This window comes from Trachypithecus francoisi, unplaced genomic scaffold, assembly GCF_009764315.1.
Source record: "Trachypithecus francoisi isolate TF-2019V2 unplaced genomic scaffold, Tfra_2.0 Lachesis_group10, whole genome shotgun sequence".
NCBI classification, from domain to species: Eukaryota; Metazoa; Chordata; class Mammalia; order Primates; family Cercopithecidae; genus Trachypithecus; species Trachypithecus francoisi.
The window spans coordinates 28,538,422-28,552,429 of record NW_022681455.1 but is presented as its reverse complement, the minus strand read 5'-3'; the positions used below and the strand labels follow the sequence as shown (position 1 = coordinate 28,552,429).

The 14,008-nt window shown below is 37.2% G+C and overlaps 1 long non-coding RNA gene across 1 annotated transcript in view; it reads right to left on the bottom strand.

Annotated features, from left to right (window-relative positions):
* Positions 1-382: 382 nt before the first annotated feature.
* Positions 383-14,008, bottom strand: part of LOC117086905 — a 31,095-nt gene continuing 17,469 nt past the window's right edge. Inside the window, exons 2-3 of the long non-coding RNA XR_004438615.1 lie at positions 888-947; positions 383-455 (exon numbers count right to left, since the gene is read on the bottom strand). This is a non-coding gene — a long non-coding RNA (uncharacterized LOC117086905). The remainder of the gene's footprint in view (positions 456-887; positions 948-14,008) is intronic.

Here is a 14,008-nt window from a genome sequence, read left to right as displayed (position 1 = left end):
CCTTGATATAGCCATTCACCTCTGAAGTAAATATGTTCCAGTTTGGAGTTGATCTTCTTTAACAATGATGTGTTATGCCTTAGCATCAGCCTGAAGCATACGTACTGCTGCAGTGAGCCAGTCTTCTGAGCTGTTTCACCCAGGAATGCATTCAGACCAACTGCAGAAGAACCAAAGAAGTGTCGTATAGTTAAAGAATCTAGCCCACACAGAAAGGGAGCTTCTGGTCAGGAGTTCTTCAGAGAGGGTACTATGGGTATTTGCTTGGGCCTCAAGGGTCCAGCTGCAGGTTCTTTGCCATCAGTGCTGGAGACCAGTGATACACAGCAAGGAGCACATCTTGGAACTATGGATCCTGATCATCCTGCCGAAGAACTCCAGGCCTGGGTATAGGAGCATCCCAGAGTATAGTGAAGAAGCTGTCTGTACTGAACTTGGAGAGGAAGCCGAATGATCTGGGAGGAAAGGTAAAATGAAGAAATGTCTTATCAGATAGCAGGTATTATCTCCAGAGAGAGATAAGAGAGTTGAGATCACTTCTTTAGGGTAGTTAGAGAAAATGGCTAACATGTTATTGGCCAGAGTTATTTATTTTTGTTCTACTATGTTGAGTTTTTTTTTTGAGTTTCTTTTTTTTTTTTTTAACTTGTAGGCCCTGTGTATTTTTCCTTCTTTGTCTGTTTGTCCTTGCCATTGCAGATAAAGGAAAACTGCTTTCTGCCCTCCCATCGTGTGTTCCACAGTAATAATGGGATTTTAAGCTCTAACTTTCAGCAAATGTTAACCTCATTAAACTCTATCTTATTGTCCCCAGTTCCCCACCCTCCCACAGGCAACAAATAGTGTCCCAACGCAAATACTGTATCTGGCAGCTTCATAGGACTCACCTGGAGTCCAGCTCCAGCCAGTAAAGGGTCAACTCAGCTCCGAATCTTGGGAGTTTCACACTGTTAAGGAGAACATTGAGGAGGAGACAGCAAAGAAGAAGTTAGGAAATGTTGGTATCTTTTTGTATTTTTCCAAATGAACCTCGTCACTAAAATCTCTGCCTACGTTTCATTTAATCTCTATTGCCTATTCCACTTTTAACCTGTTCCTCTAAGCATACCACTTTAACCTGGATTATGATTCTTTTCTTTCTTCACTTCTTTGCCTTAAAATTGTTTTTTGTTTTTTTTGTTTTTAAATCCTGCTACTCTCATGTTATCTTGTATGGTTCAGTTTCTCCCTTCTAATACTGCCAATTTCCTTAACCCAAACCTCTTATCCCAAAGACAGGAGAATGTTTTTCTATATTGAAGCCAATAGAAAACTATTAAAAGGCTACATGCAATAAATAAATTTTTAAATGTACATTTTTTAAATGAGCGTAGGAAACATAAAACTTTAGTAGGTGCATGCTTACTGGGAAAGCATGCATACATGCTAAAATGTCATTATACTGTAAGTATTGTTTACCACTTGTTTTTTAGTTTAATATTACATTACAGATATCTTTTCAAGTTACATATAGTACCTATATGTAGCTGACATACATTTCACTGCAAAGGTATTGAATTATTTTGTAACTGGCCTTAGAGGGTTTTTACATGGCTTCTTTTTTCTGTTTTTTTTTTTAAATACTACCGACTAAAAGCCATGAACTCTTTTCTTCTTCTTTTTTTCTTCACTCTGTACTATAAAAAAAGTTTAAGCATATATAAAAGTAGAATTGTACTACTTTTAATAAATCCCCATGAACCTGTCACCCAGCTTCACCATTATCAGATTATGGCTGATCTGGTTTCACTTGTAACTCTACTCATATCCCATGCTTTTTTATACATATAATTTTAAAGCATATCTGAGATATCATAGTCTTTCAAATGTAAATATTTCAATATTTGCTGTAAAAGATATGAATTTTAAAAATGTAAACAGAATACTATTTTCATACCTAAACAATTAACAGTAATTCCTTAATATCAATTTTCCAGTTTTCTCAAAGATGTCATAAACTTTTTTTTGTTCATCTTGTTTTTTAACTTATCTTAATCAAGATCCAAGGAAGAAAACACATTGTGATGGGTTGATATGTCTCCTAAGTTTCTTTTAATATATAGGTACCCTCTCCTGTTTTCTCTTCTGTTACAACTCACTTGTTAAAGAAAATGAAGTTGTTTGTCCTGTAGAGTTGCACACAGCATGGGTTTTGCTGTCTGCATCATGTGCTGTAGTCTACGATGTTATGCTGTCCTCTGTATTTTCTGTAAATTGTAGTAATGTACAAGCTTGATTAAAATCAAGTTTTAAGTTTTTTTGACCAGGTAAATTTAATGATTTTGGCAAGATGGTGTGTTCTATTTGAAGCCTATATTTTCTGTTTGTCTCTTTTTCTGTGGTGTTAGCAGCTATTGATCCTCAATATCTATAGCCAATAATCCATTAGGGGTCCCAAAATGGTGACATTCTAATTGTATCCTTCTTTCTTCATTTAATAAAGCTGGAATAGTTATATAAAAAGACATTTCCCCTGGTTTTCTGTTTAGTTATCCAATGGTTTGTTTAGGTAAGGCAAGATAATTGGTTAAGTCACTCCCCACTACCTTGCTTTTTAAATCAGTTTTCAAAACAATGAATTAGTTTGTAATCATCCTTTAAAACAGTGGCCAGTTGTTAGTAATAGTATCATTAGGAACTTGTGGATTGAAGCATTATTTGATGTTTTTCAATCCATAATACTATCCTTACTAAAGCTCATTTGTCTCCTCTTTGAGCAGTAGAAACCTTTTCAGTTTGGCATGTGAATCCTTATGAACCTAGTCATCTTTGATAGTTTTCTTGCTGACCTGTATGATAAGATGTACCAGGCCCATCTTATAGTTTTCCTTACATAGTCCTAGAATTAATACTTTTTCCAAGGACCCTTGATTCTGCCTAACGGGAAATGGTATTTCAAAACCAAAAATAGGGCATTAGGAGTGCTTATGGCTTAGTCATTGGTCCTAGGCCTTTCCAGTACTCAGAGTTAGGAAAAAATGTAAAAGAAAGTGTGTATCATGAGTTCACATTGATAGTTCTAGTTCACATTTACTACTTAGAGTCTTAATCTCTTATCTTCATCTGTATCTCTTTTTAGAGGATTCTGAAAGACACCAGGAATGATAGAACATCAAATAATTACTCATGTGCTGTCCCACAATATATACACAATAGCCTCATCATAAAAAAACAACAGCATTACCCACAAATATGGTTACTGTAAATAGCTTAATGGTGGCGTGTGCGTGTGTATACATGTTTTCTATTCTTTTTGTCCTTAAGATATATATCACTTGGGCTATACAAAGAAAAAATTACTGCTTTAAGGACATATGAAATAATTACTCTTTTATATGGTTATGCCACCAGTGGATATAAACGTAAGTTCAGTTTGTTGAATTTTTTTCAATGTTCAGAGTGGTTTTTAAAATTATTTAATACAAAAAAACTAGCCGGGCGAGATGGTGGGCGCCTGTAGTCCCAGCTACTCGGGAGGCTGAGGCAGGAGAATGGCGTAAACCTGGGAGGCGGAGCTTGCAGTGAGCCGAGATCGCGCCACTGCACTCCAGCTTGGGCGACAGAGCGAGACTCCGTCTCAAAAAAAAAATAAAAAATAAAAAATAAAAATAAAAAAATAAAATTATTTAAAACATGAAGTTTTAGATGTTAAATCTACAAAGTAAGATATTTTCGAGGCTCTATTCTTGTTTTCTTCTTCCTGTTGCCTCCCTTACCCATCAGTAACCTTTCTGTGCTCCTTTTATGAATTATCTTTTCATTACTTGTTGTTTTAATACAAGCATATGTATGTATACACACACAACCCTTCCTTTTTAAATGATAGCACATTATAATTTAAGTAATAAACTCTACATATCTGTTTTATGGGAAACATTTTCTTCTGTTTTCTCTTCTGGCATGTAGTTCTAAAAAGTGCTGATTTCGTGAGCAAGTGATTGAGTAAAGTATATGTGAATGAGTGAATTATGCTGACATTTTCAGTCTCTTCTTTCAGATGATTTGATCAAAATGGAGAATAAGAATGTTCTTCCCAAGCAGAAGAAGTGAAGAAATAACATGCCAACAGGAAAACACTGTCAGATTTGATGGCAGTATTCCTGAGAGCTTTGTGTAGATGTCCAAATATATGAGGAAAGACTAGGAAAATATCCAGAAAATACCACAGTGATGAATGTGGAATAATTTTTGCTCAGAACTCTGTCCTAATTCAGCATCAGAAATTCACACTGGTGAGGATTCCTATGAATATAACAAGTATGGGAAAGCCTTTACTCAGGAGTGTAGGCTTCATGCAAATAAGAGAATTCACACTGGAGTTAGAAATATAAATGAGAAAAATATGGGAAAGCTTTCAGTGCAAACACTAGACTCATTCATCGTAAGAAAATCCATACTGGAGAGAGACCTTATAATAAATGTGATAAGTGAAACAAAGCCTTTGGCCAGTGGTCAGTCCTTAACAAGCACCAGAGGCTTCACACCAGAGAGATTTGTTACTACCAGTGTAACAAGTGTGGTAAAGTTCACAGAATTCAGCTTTTTCATCATATCAGAATCCATATTGGAGAGAAACCCTTTCAGTGTAATCAGTATAGTAAAATTTCTCTTTAACATTCATTCCTTATTCAACACCAGAGAATCCACTCAAAAGAGAACTTAGGAAGTTGATAAATATGGATGGAAAAGGCTTTGCATAATAGTTCCTCACCTGACATTGAGATTTTGTGAGTGTCCAGCATCTGAAATTGGCAAGGTAGAATTTCTTCCCACCAGACCTTGAACTTGGTTTGGATGAGAACTGGCCCTTCGAAGTGGTCCCCACCAAAATCCTGTCATTTAACAGAACAAGCCATTTACTTTTTCCCCTAACCACTAATCAAATAAAACACTTGTGATTCAAAGAGTGGCCTGTGGACCACCAGTTCAGTTTCCAGATGTTTTATTAGTTTTTCCAAAATACAGTTCTCACAAAAGTTTAGACTGTTGTTTAATAATACTTTTTAGTGAAAACTTAAGTTGTACATAAAATACAAATAGGAATATTAGATCATTAATGTATTTTAAATGTAGCTGCAGTGATGATAATTTGTCAAGTCCAACATGTTTAGCATCCTTTTAGGGACAGCACAGTGAATTCTTGGGCCTTCCATTCCTCCCTAAATTCTGATATATAACATGTAGCTCCCAGCCAAGACTCCAAACAAAGATGCTTTTTTTGTTTTTCCTCTCTCTCTCTCTCTTAGAGACAGGATCTTGTTCTGTCACTCAGGCTACAGTGCAGTGGTACAATCATATAGCTCACTGTAACCTCGAACTCCTGAGCTCAAGCAGTTCTTCTATCTCAGCCTCTTGAATAGGTAGGACTACAAGTGTATGCCAACATGCCCAGCTAATTTAAAAACATTTTTTGTAGATGGAGATGCACTGTATTGCCCAGGCTGGTCTTGAATTCCTGGCCTCCAGCAATCCTCTCACCTCAGCCTCCCAAAGCACTGGTATTATAGGTATTAGTCACTGCACCTAGCTGCATCTTTGTTTGTTTTTTTTAAATTGAGGTGTGTTAATTTTAATTTGCATTAGGAAAACATTGGAGATACCCAAGTTGGGCTTCAGAGGAAGAGAATAAGCGAACTCAGATTTTGCTTATGGGCCTGGCAGGTAAATAAGTGAAAAAAAAGAGTAAAAAAAAAAGTGAAAACAAAAAGTTTTATTAATTTATTATTATTATTAATACATTTTATTAGGGTTTCAGGAAAATTGCCAAAATCCTCTTTATTGATTTTGAGTTCTACTGCAGGAGAAAGATGATCAAGTTAGTTGTTCATTTTGGCCACCATAAACATAATGATCTTTTTATACTTTTGAATATAGTGTAGAAAAGCTTACTAAGTTTTACTGCTGAATCATTTAAATAATCAATGAATAATTTTTGAACCATCATTAATTTTAATACCAGTCATTAAGTTATGATGTATGTATCCAGATGTGGTGGCTCATGCCTGTAATCCCAGCTACTTCAAAGGCTGAGGTGGGAGGGTCGCTTAAGTACAGGAGTTACAGGCTACAGTGAGCTACATTTGTGCTGCTGCACTCCAGCCTGGGTGACAGAGTGAGATCCTGTATCTAAAAATAAATAAATTGGCTGGACCGTGGTGGCTCACGCTGTAATCCCAGCACTTTGGAAGGCCGAGGCGGTCGGATCACAAGGTCAGGAGATCGAGACCATTCTGGCTAACACGGTGAAACCCCATCTCTACTAAAAATACAAAAAATTAGCCGGGCATGGTGGCAGGCACCTGTAGTCCCAGCTACTCGGGAGGCTGAGGCAGGAGAATGGTGTGAACCTGGGAAGCGGAGCTTGCAGTGAGCAGAGATCGTGCCACTGCATTCTAGCCTGAGCGACAAAGCGAAAAATAAATAAAGTATGGATATCCCATTCTCCATTATGTGCTTATTTCACATTGCATGCAGTATCAAAACATCTCACGTACCTTATATATACCTACAGTGTGCCCACAAAAAATTAAAAATTTAAAAATTAAATAACTTATGTAATCATACAGTGTTTCACAACTTGAAGTCAACTCTAGCACAAGGGATCCTTCAAACAAACAGGTTTTTTAAAATTAACATTAAGAAAATGTTACCTTCTTAGGTATGAGGACCTTAATAGGAATCGTGATGTAAGTAAAAATGTATTAGCTATGAGACTAATTTTCCTTTAACAAACCTAGCCAAAGATCATATTCTAATTAAAGGAAGGCCTCTTTTAAAGGGAAACTCATATTTTTAATGTTAGCTATTCTTCCTAAGAGGGCAAGGCCTAGCTAAAGGGACTGCTCCTCAGATCCAGTGGATAATTATGTAGGAACACATATCCAGTGTTGCCATGTTTTCCAAATTTGACTTTTATCTATACTCTTTCTACTTTTAGTCTTTGCAGCTTTTGAAAAAATTCTTTAGACCAACAGTGTGCCTACAAGCTATTAGTTTTTCAACTCTGCTTATAAAAATGTATATTTTATCCAAAAAGCTGCTGTAATTGTTAACAGTGACATTGGGAATGTAGAGATGAGGGCTATGATACTTTTTATGCTCTCAGGCTTTTAGTACCTTTGGGGCCTAGAGATTACCAACTGCTGATGCATATTGCTCAACAGAGTTGCTAGAACACTTGCTTACCACTTTCTCTCCGCTTCAATGTCTCCTTCCAACAGATATCCGCCAGCTCTTAGGTAGCTACTTTCCCTTTACTGTAAGAATGAAGACATTGGTTGCCCTGGTATAAGAACCACCTTCATGAAGCACTAAGCTTCTCATACTCCGCCTTTTAAGTCCCATAAGAATATAAGCCTGAGGCTATAATTGCACCTAAAAATTTCTTTTTCTCTTAGCTGAGGTCAACAGAGGCCAGTGAAATGTTTGAAATGCCACTAGGAAAAGGCCATAATAAAGGCTAACAAGATTTGTCATTCATCTGCACCACACTGATTGCTTTCTATGTATTTCACATAATCTACAGTGAATCTGAGAGATCAGTGCTATCCTCATTCCCATTTTGTACATAAGAAAACTTAAGACAGGTTTTGAACAACTGCACAGCAAGTAACAAAGTTGCTATTCAAACCAAAACAGTGTGACTTCAAAACTGGCACTCTTGTTTCTAATTCTATAACCCACTTTGTGGAAGAGGCAAGTAATTTATCTAATATGTGCCAGAATTCAAAGTGTGGCCAATTACGTTTTTAAATTTTTTGAACTTGAACAATGTAATATTTAACAAGTGTATATTTAATTTTTTCAGAAAAAGCATTTTTAGCACCTATTATATGCTGAATGCTGGAAAAGTGGTCTCTTTCCATAATACACCATAAATTTAGAGTTTATAATCCAGTCATCATTTATACATATGTACATTTGTATTTGAATATTTGCTTTTGGAGCGATTTTTCCCCCTCATCCTTGCATTCAGCTACATATGAAGCTTTAAAGGACCACTTTTAACTATTCAAAATTGCCAATTCCTTGGATTCTCAAGAGTATAGAAGCTTGATTGACAGCACAATCTTCAGTTTCTATACTGACCTTGGAAATCTGGATAACTTATTGTAATAGGACGAATAATGGTCCCTCAAAGATATCCTCATCCTAATCCCTGGAACCTATGAATATGTTACCTTATATGGTGAAAGGGATTTGGCAGATGTGATTAAGTTAAGGATCTTGAGATGGGAGGATTATTCTGGATTATCTGGGTGGGCTCTGTGTAATCACAAGGTCCTTGTTAAAGAGAGGCAGGAGGATCAGTATCTGAAGATGTAACAGCAGAAGCAGAGGTCAGAGGGATTCATTGCTGGAAGGGGCCATGAGCCAAGGAGTGCAGGCAGCCTCTAAAAGCTGGAAAAATAAAGAAAATGGACTTACTCTTAGAGCTTCCAGAAAGGACCATAGCTCTACTGGCATTTTGACATCTTTAAGTCCCGTAAGACCCATTTTTGACTCCTGACTACAGAACTATAAGATACTTGTTTTGCATTGAGCAACTAAGTTTGTAGTAATTTTCCAAATTTGGGAAAATTTGGGGTCCCTGACTTCCCGCAACAGGGTATTGTTCACCTTGGGCGGCAGCATCCGCATTTTGGCAAACACTCAAAATGTTAATTTTCCTTTTTTGGGGACAGAGTCTCATTCTGTCACCCACGCTGCAGTGCAGTGGTGCAATCATGACTCACTACAAGCCTCAACATCCTGGCCTCAAGTGATCCTATCACCTTGGCCTCCCAAAGTGCTGAGATTACAGGCATGCGCCATTGCCCTTTAATTTTTCTTTTGCTGTTGTCTTTTTCTGCTCTTTTTTTTTTTTCAAACATGAAAACTGCCAACATGCTCTTGTCTTTTTCTTTAATCAAAGTAAGAAAGGCTTATAATGTTTATCGACCACTTTGCACTGAAAGGTTTATAATACTTAAAAAAATCAAATACCAAACCAGGTTTTATGATGAAAAGCAACAGACCTACTTGATCATTTGACACACTCCCTGGTACTCCTGAGAGGTACCCTTTTCTTTCTCTGGTTCTCCTAATGGTCACCTCCATATTACTAAGCAATTTAGTTCTATTACTTGTTGTTGTTTTGTTTATTTACTCTTAACATTGCCTGTTGAATATTTGCTATGTACAGTTGGAACTTAAGTCATAATCTTCAATATATGATTATGTTACTATTCTCAGTTTCTACTTTTGTCTCCTTGCGAAGGGCAGCTTAAATTTTTACTCATGTTTTACTTTTTTACTTGCTCACTTTTTAAAACAAGGTTTTATTCAATTTATGCCCAGTTATATGGCTCATTATCTGCTTACCAGCATGGACCTACTGAAATAGTTTTCAGACTTTTTCTCAATCTGTTGCACCTTTCTTAAACGTAGAAGAGAGATGACCGGCAAAAAACAAATGATATCAATGGTTCATCAATTAGATACAATTTGATTTTTTTAAAAAACAGCTAGTTATGGACTCTCCCATTAGAGCTGTAGATAGGAAACAAAACATTCTACTGTATCCAAGTGAACCCTGAAAGTTCTTCCTTTATTGAATATTTACCTATGTTCTTAACTCTATGCTTTCTCTGAAGTACCTGTGTTCTCAACTATATACTTTCTGAAGCTCACAGAATTCACATCACAAAACTTTGTTTTGCTTTTGGCTTCTGATTTCAAATCTGTAAATGAAATACTTCCTTTATTATCACTAATGATGATTTAGAGTTAAGAAATTAGTTTTTTGTTTTGTTTTGTTTTGAGATGGAGTCTTGCTCTGTCACCCAGGCTGCAGTGCAGTGGTGGGATCTTGGCTCACTGCAAACTCTGCCTCCCAGGTTCAAGCAATTCTCCTGCCTCAGCCTCCCACGTACCTGGGATTACAGGTGCCCACCACCTTGCCTAGCTAATTTTTGTATTTTTAGTAGAGATGGGGTTTCACCATGTTGGCCAGGCTGGTCTTGAACTCCTGATCTCAGGTGAGCCTCCCACGTTGGCCTCCCAAAGTGCTGGGATTACATGCATGAGCCACCACACTTGGCCAGAAATTAGTATTTTTTAATAAATATGAGAATTTAAAATTTGGTAATATGTTAAATGTTTATATATTGAGTTTAAATACTAACATTTTTCCAGGTGAGAAATATGGATTTAAAATACAAAAATGTGATTTGACAACAACTGTTTTAGTATAGTTACCACAGGATCCCACAGTCTGATTTTTTAAAAAGGTTTCAGGTCTAACCCTGCTTTGGTTTAGTGCCTAATGTGATTAAGAAATTGGTTAGTAACAAGAAATGGGGAAAGGATTCCCTATTTAGTAAATGGTGCTGGGAAAACTGGCTAGCCATATGTGGAAAGCTGAAACTGGATCCCTTCCTTACACCTTAGACACAAATTAATTCAAGATGGATTAAAGACTTAAATGTTAGACCTAAAACCATAAAAACCCTAGAGGAAAACCTAGGCAATACCATTCAGGATATAGGTATGGGCAAGGACTTCATGACTACAATACCAAAAGCAATGGCAACAAAAGCCAAAATAGACAAACGGGATCTAATTAAACTAAAGAGCTTCTGCACAGCAAAAGAAACTACCATCAGAGTGAACAGGCAACCTACAGAGTGGGAGAACATTTTTGCAATCTACGCATGTGACAAAGGGCTAATGTCCAGAATCTACAAAGAACTTAAACAAATTTACAAGAAAAAATCAAATGATCCCATCAAAAAGTGGGCAAAGGATATGAACAGACATTTTTCAAAAGAAGACATTTATGCAGTCAACAGACACATGAAAAAATGCTCACCATCACTGGTCATCAGAGAAATGCAAATCAAAACCACAATGAGATGTCATCTCACACCAGTTAGAATGGCGATCATTAAAAACTCAGGAAACAACAGGTGCTGGAGAGGACGTGGAGAAATAGGAACGCTTTTACACTGTTGGTGGGACTGTAAACTAGTTCAACCATTGTGGAAGACAGTGTGGCGATTCCTCAAGGATCTAGAACTAGAAATACCATTTGACCCAGCCATCCCATTATTGGGTATATACCCAAAGGATTATACATCATGCTACTATAAAGACACATGCACACGTATGTTTATTGCAGCACTATTCACAACAGCAAAGACTTGGAACCAACCCAAATGTCCATCAATGATAGACTGGATAAAGAAAATGTGGCACATATACACCGTGGAATACTATGCAGCCATAAAAAAGGATGAGTTCCTGTCCTTTGTAGGGACATGGATGCAGCTGGAAACCATCATTCTCAGCAAACTATCACAAGGACAGAAAACCAAACACCACATGTTCTCACTCATAGGTGGGAACTGAACAACTTGAACACTTGAACACAGGGCAGGGAACATCATGCACCAGGGCCTGTCATGGAGTGGGGGGATGAGGGCGGGATAGCATTAGCAGAAATACCTAATGTAAATGATGAGTTAGTGGGTGCAGCAAACCAACACAGCACATGTATACATATGTAACAAAACTGCACGTTGTGCACATGTACCCTAGAACATAAAGTATAATAATAAATAAACAATAAAAAAGATAAAAAAAGAAATTGGTTAGTAACTCTAGCCCATAAAAAATTACCTTATACTGTACATAATAATTTCCATAAAAATTGTTGCTATACCTAGCCTAAAATTTAGTGCAAATCCTCAACATCAAGCTTTTTCCTAACTGGAAATTTAAATATCAACTACAAATTAAAAATTGCATGTTGACTATGTCATTGAAACTAAGGAAAGTTAATGTTCTTAGGAAATAGTCTAATCAAACTGTTATAATCTAGTAAACATCTGATCTTGTTATCGCTGCATAAAATGTTTCTCCAAAGAGTGGAGAAAACCCACACCATCATGTTTTGGGCCAGGAATTTGGGGAGGACTCAGCTGAGAAATTCTTCTGTTTCACGTGGTGTCAACTAAGGTCACTTGGTGGTATTCATCTGGCATTATAATTTGTCTGGAAAATCCAAGACAGTTTTACTGCCATGCCAAGTGCCTTGGCAGGGACAGCCAGAAAAGTGGGCTTAGCTGGGCTAATCTTCTCCATGTGGTCTCAGAGTTTCTTTATGTGATCTTAGAGTCACATAAGGCTCACTTTGGGGTCATTTTCTCAGCATCTTGAAGGATTCTTGCAACTCAGTCACTGGAAAGCAGGGTTGGTAGACTTCTTCCATGGTGGCTCAGGACTTCAAGAGCAATTGTTCTAAAAGACAAAAAGTGAAAGCTGCTGCTCTCCAAAGGCTCAGGCCAGAAACCATGGCATAACTTTTGCAGTATTTTATTGGTCAAATTAATGATTAAGCCCACTCAGATTCAAGGGAAAGTGACACAGACCCCACATCTTGATGGGAAATGTCAAAGAATTTGTAGCCATCTTAATTTTCCACAATACCTTTATCCACCTCAGATTTAAAGTCTGAAGGAAAAATATGCCTTTTCTGAAATCTTTTCCTAAATAACTTTTTTCTCAATTGTCTCCATCCCCTTTCAACCTCACTAAATAAACCTAGCACAATTATGAGCTAATCAAGTTTATACATGCTTTCATTTTCACAGAGTAACAAAGTGAGCTTCCAATATTACAGTTTTACCTTTTCTCTTAGTCTTTGAGTCCTAGCTCTCAACATCTGCTTTCTTTTCCCTTGTAAGTGCAGTTAGAAGGCTTATCAATATATCACAGGAAACTTTCTCCTTTTTAAATGTTAGAGTTATTTGGTTAGTAAAATGGCCAAAAAGTGTAATAACATTAGACAAAAATTGTTTAAAATAAAGATATTCTAGAGATACATTTTGTCTGCTCTTTGTCTCTATATCCTTGTGTTTCTCTAGTGTCAAAAGATGGAGATTGGTTTTACTCAGAGTTCTGCCTTAAGTTCTTTTTGTGCTTAGATGCTCTTTCCTTGTGGCTACGTCGCATCTGTGACAAAAAGTTGACTATTTCACCTAGGTCCCTGTCAAGTCAATCATTCTTGGTACAAGTTGACTTTTTAAGTGAGACTTTCATATCAGCTTCTTTCAGTAAGTCATGCCAAGTGAAACTTGGAAAACGACTGCATTGCAAAAATCCTTCAAGATGCCTAGAAAAGGACCCCAAAGTGAGCTTGAGGTTCACTTCCAGGTTAAATTCAGGTGGTTGTCCAATAATTTCTCTGTCTGTTGTTTTCTGAGATGTTCTATGGCTTCAGGTGAGATTTGAGCCCTGACACGGTGTGAGGAGAGATCTCTCTCTCCCTTCTCCCCAGATGCCCTGAAAGAAGAATCTACAGGGCTGGCAGTAGGGGGCAAAGGGCACTCCAGAAATCTGTCCTAGGCTGTCTTTTGGCACTACACACTTCATGAGATATCTTAATTGTTTTAACCATTACTGAAAGGTGGAAGGCTCCAAAATATGGATCTCAAGCTAACTCTCTTCTCATGACTCCTAGACCCACAAATCCCTAAACCAATCCGTTAACAAATAGCAACATCTACAGTGTAATGCTTCCTAGGATATCAAACTTAACATGGCCAAGCTGTGCTCATAAATTTCTTCTCAAAATGCTACTTGTCATTTAGTTCCCTGTCTTGGTGGAGGGACCACCATCCTCTGATGATACCAGGCTTCTATTTTTGGTTCTCTTAACCCCCATACAATAAATGATGAAGCCCTGAACCATTTTTCTTCCTATTTCTCAATTTCATCCCCTCATATTTGGCATTTTAAAAATCAGGCCTCCCCCGATCCCATTTAATCTTGTGCGTGTCAAAGTATCTTTGAGATGGATTTCTAGAAGTGGTATTGCAGGAACAAAGGGTAAACTTACATATACAATTATGCTGTGTAGTATTATCTTTCCTGCCTATGGGTGGTACCATTTTGCATTCCCACTAGAATGTTAGGAGTTTCTCCT